This window comes from Anoplophora glabripennis, unplaced genomic scaffold, assembly GCF_000390285.2.
Source record: "Anoplophora glabripennis isolate ALB-LARVAE unplaced genomic scaffold, Agla_2.0 scaffold486, whole genome shotgun sequence".
Taxonomy (NCBI): Eukaryota; Metazoa; Arthropoda; class Insecta; order Coleoptera; family Cerambycidae; genus Anoplophora; species Anoplophora glabripennis.
Genome location: NW_019416975.1, coordinates 234292 through 251164, shown reverse-complemented (window position 1 = coordinate 251164; position 16873 = coordinate 234292).

The window sequence follows — 16873 nt, the reverse complement described above, 5'->3', positions numbered from 1 at the left end:
TTAGCGTAAGGTACTTTCTCTGCGAACAATGTTGAAGGCTTAATTATCTCTAATGCAAAAACCAATACTATAATAAAGTAATAAGAAAAGCTGTATTTTGCTTAAAAGAAGTACATTATTTTTATTAATTTTTTTGTAGTTATTATGTTTAAAACAAATGTTTACATTAACATAAGCAACACGAAAATTTTGACATTTTTTTATATCAAAATTATAAAAAATATAATAAATATAAAAGATAAAGGTGACATGTAGTATATAGCATGAAAGAGGAAAGAACAGGCAATTATTTTGTGGACATAGCCTACTTCGATGACAATTTTTTTTGCCCGCGTAGAGGGCGCTGCAATTTACAGACGATAATTCCAAAATCTGTTTATACCAGGTGAAGGATATCAGTTTTACCATGAAATTTTATTAAAATAAGGGTTCTCTGTATCTCTTAAATTAAAAAGGTAAACGACCCTAAACTTTCGGTACTTTTTCGGTTTTTTATGATTACTGACAAAGTTGACCATGGATCTCAAATTTGTTTTTACGAGATAAAGGCCTCAAAAAATGCAACAAAAGACATATAAAGATTTTTGACGTTCGTCGTATATTAAGCGAGAGTGGCCCTCTTATAGTAGATAGCCTGTATTCACTTTCGGGAAAACTACTATACTCTCTGAAAGATATCTCCAATTTATCACATTACGTCCACAGTTTTACAATAAATTTCCGTCAACTAGTTTGTTTATCATGTCTTTCTAAGTTTGAACTAGACTTTTATTTTATTTTTACCCTACGGGTGCTACATACATATTATAAAAGAGAGTTATTGGATATTTCGTTACAATGACCACAAATGACAGATACGTAATTGCATATTATTGCGCGCTTGCGGTATATATTGCACCGAGTTAATAACGCGGCTTCCTAAGGATGGCGGTTACTATGGCAGCAGGACGTAGTACTCACAGCGACGTCACTCATTGAGCGTATATAGTTGCGGCAAGGAAGCGCTTTGAAATCCCGAGACCAACATCTAATCGTTCTTCCATTTCGATCTTTTATTGGGTGTTTTGGAATGATAGTATCCGTGTAATTTGATGGAAAATTAAACTACTCAGCTAAATATAGCTCGATAAACTTTTCTAAAGGATTAAGTTTAGTGTTAGATCAACCGTTATTACTCAGTATTATCGAAGATTTAAAAAAAAATGAATACAATCAGTTTATTTTTAAAAATCAAGATATAGCAAAACACATACTCTTATTTATTATTATTATTAATAAACAATAAACTGATCGTGTATATTGCAACATGTAAAATAAAAGTTGTAGTAAATTTTCTAGTTTCAATAAATTGATCAAAAAATTGGATACAATGGAACTAGTTCTTATTTATTGAACATTTTTCACTATTTTAATATTTATTCTACTGTATTACATAATGCAAGACCCGAGAGTATTTGGAATTTCTCTCAACTTTCGAATGTGACCCACAAAGCCTTTTGCAGAATTTTTACTTACAGAAAATCCGGTCAAAAGTAGTTGCCGATGCTCGCGGGCATCTAGCCAACCATTCCATTGAGGCAGAATGAAAACGAAGGTAAATGAAAATCGAAATTTTCGTCCATGTTTCAATTAGAAATTATCACCCATGTTTCGAGTCTAACAAATGGTCCACAGAGCCGGAAACCGCTCTAAACACCTCAAGCCGCAGGGGACGACACCTGAAGAGGCCGATGTTTTTGGAAGAGGGAACGTCAACGATCCCAAACTTTAAACCCAGTTTAGAATTTTTGCACTAAAATGCTAAGGATGCCACTAAATTCCAGCTGAGACATGAGACCAAGTTGTCTTATATAAATTTAAAATAGCCCAGTAAGATTCCACGACGAAGCCGAAAAGCAATACCCGAGAATTCGAGGAGCCACTATGAAACAGAATCAAGTCAACCCTAAAATTTTGCAGTTTTATAACCAGGCCATTAGTCTCTGGCTAGGTAGTGTATGTACATGACTCGAAATTAAGCGTGTTCATTGCCTTTCAATACCTTGAAGTCGTCTTTGTTTATTTACACGACAAATCCAAAAACCTGAAAAATAAAATACAATTTTTTCTGAATTCGTTGAACGAATTCCAAGTTTTACGACATGATTATACCGTGATTTATATTCAAAAATTTACAAGCTCAACTGAAAGTCTTTCTGTCAAACCACAAAAAAGCTCCATATATACTACAAATTCCAAAAATTTCTTGATCAATTTCTTGGGTTTCAAACTGTAAAATACAAAATATATTTCCGAGTCGTTTTATCGTTAAAATTAGCATAAAAATTATACGATATACACATGTTTTGGAAATTTCTCCTGTTTCCCCAAAAATATTTAAAAATGTGATTTAAAATGGGCTCAATTTTAGAGAAAATTATAATCTGGTCTTCTGGAATTGGTTGTCACATTTTTAAAAATAATTCTAATTCTTAGCCACATCAGAGTTGCTTTGACCTTTATGGAATTGAGTTTATGGAAAATTTCGGAAATAATATAAAATTATTGATATAGATGAATAAAGAAAATGTTACAAAAAATTGCGTAAAGGTATCAGTTTGGACAACATTTTAATAACTTTTCAATTTTGTATCCAATATTTGCTATTAAAAATAAAATCATTAATATAATGATCAAACTAGAAATTTGTTTCTATTTTTTAATTGGTATAAACTTATTTTGTAAAATTAAAAATAGAGCCACTACACTCTTCACTTGTTTGACATTTCAAATTCTGTAAAACCTAAGTTCCTTAAAATCTACATTTTTGCATGGTAAAGCGATTTTTATAAAGAATGACTTTTCTGCATTCACAGTATATATGTATGCGCTCTTTTTCGAGAATACAAGGCAAAAGTATTTTAATTTTTAATTTCGCAAATTTCTTTTTTTTTTCACCACGGAAGTTCTCGACGTAGACTTAAGAATCTCCGCTTCTTAAATTATCTAAATATGACCACTCCCATTTACACCAGTCGCCACAATCACCTCTAACCTTAGAAGACTTTTGAATTATTTTAAGATTTATATGCAAATTCATTCCACGGAATTTCCATAGAATTCGACGAGATAGTGCGAAGACACCCTTAACAATTCCTAATAATGGGATGAGCGTCAGTAATCATTAGATTTCGCCCGTATCATCTCCAAACAATGCAAGTTTTCTGGTTGCTAAAACGTTCATTATTAATTTATCCATTAAGCTGCATAGTGGTCATTAATCTTGGCGAGATACTTATCAAATAAATAACCCACTTTAATGAAGGCGAAGTTCAACAAACAACGATCAAGGGAATCCCGTGCAAACACAATAGTCGATACATTAGTACTTATTTAATTGTAAGAGAATCCCGGTAAAATACGCGATATACCATGCTGAGGAAGAAAAATGATTTGATGTCGTTTTTTGCTTCCATTACCAGTTTAATTGTTTTGTACGAAATGCTCGTCTTATTTCCCATATCTAAAACCTAATACCTACCCAATTCTACTAAATTAGATATTTTATGTCTAGATACAGCATGCTTGTGGATGGTTATTTTTTATATTGCTGATGAGCTTATGTCCAAGATTGTCAAAATTAAGACCTTTATTTGAAACGTCCACAAAGCTTTATATCAAAAAAGCTATTCACTGGATAAACCTTTTTTATCTTGACTTCGTTTTAATTTATTTTTTAATGAAAAGTTGATTGGCTTAACGGTAAGACTACTCAAGACATTTTGTTTTCGAAAACAAAATGTTGACATATAAGGCATGATGATGATATAACCAAGAATCACTAAAATTATGTATTTATCTAATGAAATATGATTCATGGATTATAAAAAACGTATTTATTTTTATACTATGAGCGAGATTGATAATATTTTAGATAAAATTAAAACTACAAAATACAGCAAATCGCCATGATAGGTTGAACACCAATCAGAGGGAATTACGTCATATCTATGTCATTTTGTGTCATTTGTATTTTGACAACATCCGCAGTATTTATATTCGTTTAAATATTTTATGTTTCCCAACTATCAGTTGCTTAGTTTTGTGTTAACAAAACCATAATCAGAAAACATTAGGTACTTGAAAAGGTTTCGAAAAGAAGGAAAGAAAATAAAGCTCAACAATTGCGAGTTAATAAAATTCAAAAAGATTATGTTTGTGATCAAAAGTTTATCCATGCATAAATTGGTACTGAAATACAAAGAACAATCATGTGACATATTTTTTAAAAAAACTGCTGTATTGACTGATGAAAATAACATGAAAGTTAGACACGATACCAACATCAAAGCTGTTTTTAACATGAGTTAAAATATGGCAGAGTGACGGCCTCACGAGCGTTTGAATTTAGTCGGTGCAAAACCAATGATGCAACTCTAATCACGTTAATAATGGAAGGAAAAATCTCAGATGCATCGGCCATGAAACGCGATAGAATGTTGGAGGATAAAGTAGGAAAACTGTAAGTACCAATTTGGAGAAAAAATAAAAAAAATGTGGTATAAAGCTTTGCAAAAACTATCCTACGATAGCAGGATCGCCTGCTGGAATCTGTGAAGACAGTATTATTGAAATTAAATGTACCACGAATACGAATACTTTTAAAAATTAATTGGGAAAAGGAAAACCGACCCAGAAGTTTTATGTGCAGATGGCAGCTACAAATGTATTTAACAGGGCTTCAAAAGGGCTATTTCGGTGTAGCTGATTGCAACTACAGTACAAATAAAAAAGTAGAATAATTAATGTTACATTTGATGACAACTATGTATCAGATTTTCTTCTTAATTTCTTCATGGAAAGATAATGTGTATCCATTATTATACCAAAGTACAATTTGAAGGTAAATAAAACGCATATGAGGAGTTGATTTTCAAAACGCATTTTTTTCGTATTCAAAAAAGTTTTAAACAAAATACCATAAAAAATATTTTCTAATGTCAGGTGATTCATACACCTAATTATTATTATATTTTTATCTTTATAGCACCAACAATTTTTCACATATGATTATTACGTAATTATCTCAAAATGTGTTATGTTTCAAAAACTAACTAATGAATCTTGCAACACAAAATATTAGCACCTTATGTTTACTGTTGACAAATATAGACGTTACGTCACGTAGACGCCATGACACCGACGACCAATATTTTTTGGAAATAGTAAATACTTCCAAACATCATAGAACAGTTTTTCAAAATCTGTCATCATGTCTATTCTGTTTTCTATGCGATAAGCAGACACTAGTTTTCGTTCTAGAACAAAATAATGTTTTTCATATAGCTATCACTTAATTTAATTGTATAAATTGCTTCAATAATAACTAGTATTATTTTCTTTGTCCGAAAATTGCAAATTGAGGTTTCCAATATTACAGACGATCAAGTCTATTTCAGACGTGGAGGTAATGTAATCCCTTGAAACCATTTCATTGTTCTGAAGCTCCAGTTATGGAGCAAGTACCATTTTTGGATGAATTCATTAAGATAACTTAGTTATCAGAAGCTTTTTGTATAAATAATCAGTTTCTACTTTCGTCAAAATGATAAGACTTCTTTGGCCGATATCTAACGGGTTTATTTTTCAAATATGGGGATCTTTTTATATTGATATTATATTTAACAATCATGGAAAAATTGACCATAATGTTGGAGGTTTCAACTGAACTCATAAGCTGTTTCACATTGTCTTGCAGATTTTCAAAGGATATGTTGAAATGCTGCACTTTCTTGGGCTTTGGACAATTTAAGAATGAAGTATTCTTCACCTTGCACCTCAATTATGCTTACGACTTGAATCGTAATAGTTTAATATTTATTTAATATTGTAACAAAAGCCGGGACTCGTGGTAATTTATTTGTTAGTTCTCGGAACACATGGGCCAAAAAGTAAAATATTTCAGTCAACACTAATTATCGAAAAGTTAAGAGTTTTCAAGTAGGTTTAGCGTCGCCACATCATAAGGCTGTCCTTCGTAGAAGCCCTCATAAAATTTAGCAATATTTTTTAACAAGTTCACTTAGACCGTCGGGGCCATATGTTGAGCATCTGGTATAAAGAGAAAATCGATATTTCTGATAACGCGCCAAATGCATTCAAAGGAACGTAGAAATTCCGATATATTTAAATAAGTTGTTGGATTGTCGTGAGGAAAATAATGATAGTTCAAATAGTTGGTTTTTAGGCGGATTTTCCAAGCTATCAGAATAGATTAAATGAGATTGACTAATCCGTCCCGTATATACACGGAGTCACTAGAGGAAGGCTAGGGTTACTTGTAAGTTCAATTAGTCACAGTATTATTTATATAAATGTAAGTCCAGTCAATTAGGTAATTATTAACATGGCATAGTTATGCCAAAGCGTCCGGATATTCAGGGTTCCCGCCATTAAGATAAGAATATAAACGTCTGCACCCAAGAAATGGGCGTGTCGAAGCGAGGTGTCGAATTCAGGAGAGATCTCCGAGTTTTAGAGTCTCGGGTCAATTTAATAATGGATAAAGTCGTTCCAAATTTTGCTATGGATCGCGCATTCCCTGAATCTCGGTACGCTGTCGCGTGTCAATAAACTAATTCATAATGTTTTTTCGAGCTCGTTGTGTCGTTATTTTGTTTGTTTGTTTTGTCTTATTGTTGCTAAAACCCTTCCTGGAAAGTTTTGATGTTTTCTTGTTCTTCCAACTTAAGTGTCACCCTATACAACCAACCACTGGATTACCTTGTACACGAGCGACATACGGTAAGTGTCTGGTATTCATTCTCTGAACGTACAACATTTCTAAGTTTCCACGTATTAATTAAAGTGTAATGATAATTATAAACCCCCTTTCGAGAAGTTATAGTAAACTCTTTTGTCAGTTAATACCGTATGATACTGGTCATAACGGTAGATAGATAAATGAAGAAATAACCCCACAGGTTGCAATATTTTAATCTGATGTGAGTTAATTACCTCTTAGTTGTCAGAATTTATTTAGTTACTGATTTATCAAAACGATATTTAGAAAACTTCATTAGATAAGTGTTTCCATTTTAATAAATACTTCAAGAAATCTGGCATTCGCAGTAAACATGAATATAAAGACTATCTTAATATTTAAAATTTATAAGTATATGTATACAGCAAAGTGAGTTAGCTTCAAATAATCGTAGGTAACAAGGTAACTAGAAATGTTTATTCCACTTATAATTAAAATCAATATCTAATTATGTATTGCTCTACAGTTTCTTTTAGATTAAATCCATGCTATAGTAGACACCGAAAATAAAACAATGGTTTTAATTGTAATTCTCAAGTAACTTATGAATTCTCTCAGCTACTGTATATTAAAAATTAAATTAAACATCTGGGAGATAATCTTTAAACGGTATGCTAGTAGTAATAGTTAATTTTAAATAGAAGTTATCGTTAATAGAAGTTCAGGGACAAGAAGTTTCTTATCCCTGAATTACTTAACACTCTTGTCCCCTATTTTTTTATATTTTTTTGACAATCTGTATTAGAATTATAATATCCAAAGCTCTACAGTAAATCGAGAAACAAATTTGCACATTTTAACTACTGCAAAGCACATTGTGCACAATATATAGAGGTGTCTAAAGATATTTACAAGTTATTTAATCAAAACAAGTCGAAATAAATGTGCTTAAGGCCATGAATTGTCAAATATTAAATTGTATTTTTTTATTATAAATTGTAAACGACCGACACGATTTTGCTAAAATTTAATATTTTAGCTTTATGGGACAAAAGATCCCACATCAAAACCATGAGAAGTGTCAATCCATATGCGTAGAACCGGGGTATTTTTGTAATTGAATGTTTCTTGGTAATTGAAACCAAGCACATTTGTACTAAGGTTAGGTTATTCAAATCGAATTATTTTAATCCATAGTGCGTGTAGTAGAATTTTGTCAATACCTTTTAGAGACACCCAGTATATACGAGCCACTGTTAAGATTTTTTCGCACTGTTGTAGTGGGCTATATAAAAGAACAAAACTGTGCATCACATTGTTAAGTTGAGTTTGAACAAGCTATATAGTTTGGATCTTACAAACTCAAGAGTAATTGTTTGATAAAATTATCTTTGATGATAAATGAAAAGCATCAGAAGTACTTTAATAATCTACTATAATATAGAACAGAATCGACAATGTATATAGGATGCCCATTTTAAATTACGCACGCATGGTGACTTTGGATTCGACCTTGACTTTGACCTTTAAGGTCATTTGAAGGTCACATTTAATTTTTTAAATAGGAACTTCTATTTTTGACCCTGCGTTCAGAAAGAGCGCAAAATTTTACATTTAGATAGGTGCTTAAGGCTCATTTGCGTTCAGATAGATACGTTCGTTTACGTTTAGATATAGGTACTTAAGGCTGTTCTTCTTCGTCAAGGCCAAATTGAAGGATACCATCCGATGTCACCCTCTGAACCCAGCAATTTTTGTAAGGTTTATTTACGGATTGGTGGCTCCTCTGACGAGATATTCAGGTGCCTAATTTAAAATAATTTGAAATAACCTTTAAGTCATTCCAAAGGAGAGCTTTAAGTACCTATATAAATGTAAACTTTTGCGTTCTTTCCGAATCTGGGGTCAAAAATAGAGGTTCCTTTTTAAAAAATTATGTTTGACCTTCAAATGACCATGAAGGTCAATGTCAAGGTCAAATTGAAAGTCATCATTCGATGTCTCCCTCCCGACGCAGCAAATTTCGTAAGGATTATTTTCAGATTGGTGTATTAATCACTATAAATTAAGTTAATCATTTCTATTGTGTTATGAAATCCTATTTAACAATTGCTTGGAATAAGTATTAATATATTCGTTTATTTTCAGACTAGGAACATGGAGCTTATATTCAACAAAGAAAACTTTTCTCTGAAAAAGCTGCAACCTACTGTTAAAAATCCGATGGTATTTGTTGTATCTCAGGTAAGTGTTAAATCGTATCTCTCGTTTCCTTAGACATGTTCCATTTACCATTTAAATATATGGAAAATTGTGAAATAAACCTGACATGGCTAAAAATGTTTGTCCAAACTGAGTAACTGAATGTTCTTCAAATTTAATTTTGAATATATTATTGAGTGAATTAGTTTTCAGTGCAACTGGACAAGTCTCGACCAGGACTATTTTATTTGCTCTACAGATTAGTACCAGCTTCTTTTTTGTAACAACGTGGTTCTTAAGAGTTGGGACTCCCTCCTGGCCTATTTACTTGTCGATGTGGGGCTACACCTTGTGTACTGTTCAAGCCTTTTTGGGCTCTCACTTTTGACGGTGATAATGATGACTGTTTTGAAAAAGATGAATGCGGGGAGAACTATTTTGAAATTTTATCCTCTATACTGGTTAATAAACGTCACGGCGACGACTATGGGTTTTGTCATCAGTGCGGTGCATTGGTGCATATTAGCTAAAGGTATTTTTCTGATATTTTCATTTATATTATCTGACTATGTTTTATTATTAAAAACTTATATTCTACTATTTTTGTTTTTTCAAAAATGTCTCATCGAATGAAATCAAAAGGTGTTTGTTCTTTGATACCAGAAAACTAGGTATGCAAAAGATATCTAACTCAGCAGACAAATTTCCTGACTGATGATATTGTGGGAAACTAGAATTGAATTATACCCCAATACTCATTAGAAAAGTAGAAATATAATACAGAAAAAATTAAAAATGATAGGTCTAAATATACAAAATACAAATACAAAAATACGTGTCTGATATATTGAAATTATTAAATAATGAATTCATTCAAGGGAGTGATTTGTATTTTTGTTGTTCTCTCATCATCTTCGACAAAGATAAACACGTAAAAAACAGATCTTTTTATTTCTACATTTTACTTAGGACTGTTTCATCAGGTAGCTTCCTTTGTATAGAATCAATAAATAATAATATAACAAAATCATATGCAAACATTAAACTTTTAGAAACAATAATTACATTTTGAAACAACAGAATTAAAAGCTCAATCTTGTTTGTGGAGTTAGATTTTTGCATTTTTTTAATTTTTTTAATTTATTTGGATCAGCTTAATATTTTTATAATTGAGCAAAAGCATTTCATTAAGTTCTGTCAAAGATGACAATTGTAAATTTGTTTCGATATTTACATATATCAGACATTAAACAGTTTATAATTCATAGTACGAGAATTAAATAGGAAATAACAATAATCAATATTATTTAATAATAAATAACTAATTTAAGACTAGTTTACGAAAAAAGTTTTTAACTAGTTTGAGAAATTCATGCAACATAATTTGGTCACAGATTATTAAGACAAATTTAGGGGACCCGTATTTTTGCCAAGTGGCCCCCTCTTTCGGAGTTACAGCCCCCTGAAGTCCGCCCCTAAGAATAATCTTTTTTTATATCTCAGATCCCTGTTGTACAAGAATCACTAAATTTGGTACACAGGGGTTTTATGACAGGCAGGGAACGCCCTTAAGACAATTTTTCGTGGTCCCCCTTGTCTTTGGAGCCGAAAAAATTTGGTCGCATATTTACATTTATTAAAAATTATCAGTCCACTAGAAAGCCGTTAAATTTAGAAAATTTTTGTCTCTTTATACTTTATTCGTAAAACGCAATGTTTTCAAGAAAAATGTCAGAATGTGATCGAATGCATATCGTGATTCACCATTTTCCTCAAAAACATTGCGTTTTACGAAACAAATATCAAGAGACAAAAAAGTTTCTAAATTCAATGGCTTTCTAGCTAAGTGGGCCCACGAAAATGTGTCTTAAGGGGGTTTCTCGCCAAAAAGCGTAGCACTGTGAGATTCCACATGTCATAAAACTCCTGTGTATCAAATTTAGTGATTCTCGTACAACACGGTTTTGAAATATAAAAAATACTTCTTAGGGGCAGATTTCAGGGGGCTGTAACTCCGAAAGAGGGGACCAGTTGGCAAAAAGAAAAAATACGGGTCCCCTAAATTTGTCTTAAGAATCTATGACCAAATTTTGTTGCATGAATTTCGGGACACCCTGTGCAAAACTTCCAAATGTATGGAAGTGCAACCCGAATTACATCAAAACAGCTTCATACTGCTTCAAAATATGTAAAAACAACTTCAAAGTAAGTCGAACCAGCGGTAGAATCTTAAGAAAACTTTCAAAATATGTTAAAGTAAGTACTTAGAAACGGCTTAAAAAAATGCTAAAATGGGTCAAATGTCAACGAACTGAGATCAAATGTCAAAGACGAGAGATCAACAGTCAATGATTGGCTGGAGAAAGTCAAATGGAAAGGGAACAAATCAACGACCTTTTGCTGCAAGTCGAATATGGAGAATCAATTAACTAACGGCAAATGTCAAGGCTCAAAGGTTTATAAAAGAATTTTGAGGTTTTCGATTTATTTGTTTTGAAGTTTTAATTTTTCAAATATTTCGAAGTATTTAGTCATTTTTATGTTTCGAAATTTTCAATGTATTCTAAAGTACTTTGAAGGTTTTAAGGTACCTATTTCTGTGTTTCGAAATTTTTGAAAAAAATTTTAGTATTTCAGACTTATATAATATTGTATTTAGTACTTTTTGATGTATTTTGAAGTTTTTGATGTATTCCAAATTATTTTGAAGTTATTGAGGTATTTTCAGGTAGTTCGATGAATTTCGAGGTTTTCGAGATATTTCAAAAGATTACGAAGTATTTCCAAATTATTTTAAAGTATTTTGATTTGAAGTATATTTAAAGATTGAGTTCGAAATATACCGAAGTATTTTGTAGACTCCAAAACACTTCATCTAATTTTGAATCAAAATCATACTTTTATTTCAGATAAAGAATTTAATATCATGGACTTCTTTATTCATGGAGTTAACTCGATCTACTTGCTGATTGACTTATTTCTCGCAGGACATCCTGTTCGACTATTGCATATACTGTATCCGTTGACGTTTGCTACAGTTGACATTGTATTTTGTATTTCTTATCACTTCTATGACAAAAATAGGTAATTACGTAAATGATATTAAATGAAATATGAAACCATTTTTTCTAAATACGTTTTGAAGTACGCGTACAAATGACAAATGCTGAATTTTAAAAAATACTTTTCAATGTTTAATAATAATTATTATTAAATCTTTATTTTGTAGAGGATCTGGATACATTTATCCCATCATAGACTGGGACTATCCCCTTTCCACTACTTTTATAGTAATAGTAATTGGAATTGCAGTAGTTTTCTTTCATCTGGCAACGTTTACTATATACTTATATAAAGTTAGCCTATACAGTGGGATTTTTTACAAGAAAAGGAATAATAGAGATATTGCTGAATCGGAAGATTGCGCCGTTAGTTGAACATTATATGTATATTTAGAGCAATGTACCCAAACAGATATGTTAGGTGAGAAAACTAATAAAAGTATTTTTCTCTCTGTTTAAATTTAAGACTTTATAAATGACAACTGAGTCTGAAATGTAGTAGGTATATCCGTTGTATAAGTTTCCTCTTTTGGTATTATCTAAGTTTACAATTTATTTAAGGGCCCCATATTCTTTAAATAGTGTTTTCCGCAAAGACAAATAATTTCAAACATTTAGTAACTGAATAATCTAAAGCTTATCAAATAACAGGAATGTTATGTCATGCCACCTGAGTATTTTCAAAGACGCCGCAGTAAAACGAATAAACAGGTGCAAAAAACGATCAAACCATCAAGGTTTTAGGTACTGAAATCTACGAAAATACTAACTTTTTTATATATAATTCCACATGTAAATTTCTTATAACATTTACTTGCTTAGTCCTACATATAAAATTGTTTAGTTTTATTTATAAGTACGTGAAAATAATTCTTAAAATGTGGGGTTAGGATAACAGCAAACGCATGTTTTACAGACGCTTTTTTTAGTTATTATTTTATTTGAGTAAATTTAAATTGTAACAATGAATAAACAAAACATCAAGGATTTTATTTTTGTACTTACTTTTGTTCTACGAGTTTTACTTTTAAAGATTTCAGTACCTAAAAACGCCAGAAATTTTAGTATTTCTCGGCCAGGAATATGGCCACCTTAACACTAGATTGTGTTTTTGGGAAGATAGTCAATCTTGAGGGGAGAAAAATGATCAGCAAGTGTCTTCTGTTTTCTTCTCCTAAAGTGTTTACATACAAGTTGTTCATCAAAACCATACAAACTGCTAAATCAATATTATATTGTTAATAATGTTAATGTTTTAAAAACAAGGTCGATTTTGCTTGATTTTTAAGTGGTTCAAATTGTGTTTGTACAATGTCAGCGGATACTTGGCAAGTGATGCTTGCGATTATATCGATATGCACCATCCCCACAATGCGACATTTTTTTTATTTGTAACAAATATATGAAGATGCATTAGTCTACACACGTATTCGCATTTTCAACAATTCACTCATTCATACACAACACTGTTTTTATTATAGCAGTACCACTTGACCAAAACGTAATAAAAAAATTATCATAAAATGAAGAAGTTTATCAAGTCTTGAGCGGAAATCGCAGTGCGGAAATAAATATCTTCTTTGGAAATATGAGGACTAATCTTCTGCAACAGATTCTCGAAGTCAGAAGGTGACATTCGAGTGAAATTCTTATATTGACTGCTTATTATTCCAAGTCCATCATAAGCTCGGTACCATTCCGTCTTTTAAAAAGGATAGTGTGCCACCAACGTCGCTGTTTCCTTTTCTTTTTGCACAAACTTGCCATTAACAAAAAAACACCACTCATCACCGAAACGGCGTAATTTTTATCGCGCGACAGAGACATGATCATCTACAATGCAAAATGTCTACTAAAATGTTCGTGGGTTTTCTTTGGATCGCGGAAGGTTCTTCAAACTGAATAGTTCAAACGAACATTGGACGAGCGACGAACGCGCGGCGCACACACCGCGCGGGTTGCTCGGCGCGCAGATGTATACGTACCTTTATATGAAAATTTATATCATCCAGACTAAAGAGAATCATTATCCTCCTGGAGGCTTCTATACATATACAGGGTGTTCCAGATAGACCTTCAATTAGACGTTTCTGGAAAACTATGCGTACTGGAATTCTGAAAATTCATGTACGGGGGTTTCTCCTAATATTCTATCGATTGAAAATATTGGCGTCGCCGTGGAACTTCCGGTTCTACCGGAAGTAGACGTCAACTCGCTTATTTCAAATGGAATGCACTATTTTTTATTTAATTTTTGGATTCTACATCGAATTTTAAGGTAAGTTTCATAACCTTACTTTATCATTAAACTCAATAGTTTTTTAAATATTTTGACTTTTTCTAAATTTTTGAAAAAAACATACCTACACTTAATCGATTCTATCTCCTCCAATTTTTAAGACAGGAAGATGAAATTTTAGATGGTCAATACCAAATTGTGTCCAAATATCTGGAATATTCGAAAGTTGGTGCATGTTACATAGGGCGTCTAAAAAACACGAACCAATTGTGTCAAATTGAAAGTTTAATAACTCGCTTATTTTAAATAGAACACCCTGTGTTTTATAATGCCAGTTGATGCACCTATTAATTCTCTTTCCATTGGTATAAACATTCCCTATATCTAAATCCCACCGATTTTGAAATATTTGAACATAAGTACGGAGACGAATATAATCCGACAGTTAGCTGTGGAAAAACATTTAAATGTCACCACGTGTCATTACTTATTTAGCAGATTTGCTGTCATTGCTGTAAATCGAGTTTGTCGATTTTCCAAGTGTCTTCAATAACAATGGCACACTCTGGGTACACACACGACGACTACACGTCGGGGTAAATCGCCAGGTTGCAAATGCTGTATTAACAAAAATGAAAATGGTTTGCATTTATGCTTCTTCAGAATTCTGTGAATAGTTCCTACTGATAGATGTGAATTTATTATGCATCTCTAATTGACGCCTGTTGATAAGCGGTGAAAAATGCCAATACATTTACTTCATTTTCTTCGTTGTCCTACTTTTATCATGTTCCGGGAGAAACTTTCCATTCTCAAAACAATTCTTTAATAGTCTTCTGACCATATCATGACTTGGTCTGTGCTTATTTGGATATCTTTCTGCAAACACGCAACATGTTCTACTAACAATTTTATTACACTCGTGTGTGTACCATTGTTATTGAAAACTCTTGGAAAATCGACAAATTCGCTTTACAGCAATGACAACAAATCTGCTAAATAAATAATGACACTTGGTGACATTTAAATGTTTTTCCACAGACAACCTACAGTTAACTGTCGGATTATATTAGTCTCTGTACTTATATTCACATATCTCAAAATCGGTGGGATTTAGGTATGGGGACTGCTTATACCAATGGACAGATAATTAATAGGTGCATCTACTGGCATTATAAAATACAGGGTGTTCTAATTAAAATAAGCGAGTTATTAAACTTTCAATTTGACACAATTGGTCCGTGTTTTTTAGACGTCCTGTGTAACGTGCACCAACTTTCGAATATTCCAGATATTTGGACATGTTTTGGTATTGACCATCTAAAATTTCAGCTTCCTATCTTAAAAATTGGAGGAGATAGAATCGATTAAGTGTAGGTATGTTTTTTTCCAAAAATTTAGAAGGAGTCAAAATATTTCAAAAACTATTGAGTTTAATGATAAAGTAAGGTTATGAAACTTACTTTAAAATTCGATGTAGAATCCAAAAATTATATTAAAAATAGTACATTCCATTTGCAATAAGTGAGTTGACGTCTACTTCCGGTAGAACCGGAAGTTCCACGGCGACGCCAATATTTTCCATCGATAGAACATTAGGAGAAACCCCCGTACATAAATTTTCAGAATTCCAGTACTCGTAGTTTTCCAGAAACGTCTAATTGAAGGTCTATCTGGAACACCCTGTATAAAGGACATCAGTTATTTGTTATTACTTTTTCATAATTTGGAAACGTTTTATTACAAGACTGCAATAAATAAGTTTGAGATATTGTTCGAAGAAGATAAACCTACTTGGAACCGAAAAATTCAAACTTTATTGAGTTTCCGAGAAAGCATTAAAGTAAACAGTATATTCAGAGTAGATATAATTTTTTATTGTTATATCAGAAACATGAGGAAGGACTTATTTAGGATATTTTTTTATTAAATATCTAAAATTCGACCAATTTATAATACGGACTTTTTATGCTGCCTTTAGTTTTGAAATCGCCTTAATATTAAAAATGTTGTTACCGCCGTTCTTGGTGGTGAAAATTCGAAATATTTGTAATTAGGTAATCAATTACACAGCCACACAAAAAAAGAACAGTAGTCTGTACTTTTCAAGCGACATACGTTATCTGTACTATTTTTGCCTCCTGGTCATGAATCCGGTGTCAGAATTAAACTATCACATCATAGGAATTTCCTAACCTCAAAAAATAGCAAAATTCATGAAAATGTGCGAGGAAAAATACAAAATACAGATTCGCGCAAAATTTGGTCTACGAGGGTTTTCTGGGTCGCTGATCACGAATCCGAGGTCAATTTTGCAGAATTGAAGATGGCGAATCCAAGATGGCCGACCAAATTTTCAAAAAATAACAGAATCGCAGTAAATTTGGTATACGGGAGTTTTCGGGGTCGCTGACTACGGATCCGAGGTCAATTTTGCAAAATTCAAGATGGCGGGTCCAAGATGGCCGACCAAATTTTCAAAAAATAACAGAATCGCAGCAAATTTGGTATACGGGGGTTTTCGGGGTCGCTGACTACAGATCCGAGGTCAATTTTGCAAAACTCAAGATGGCGGATCCAAAATGGTCGACCAAATTTTCAAATAATAACAGAATCGCAGCAAATTTT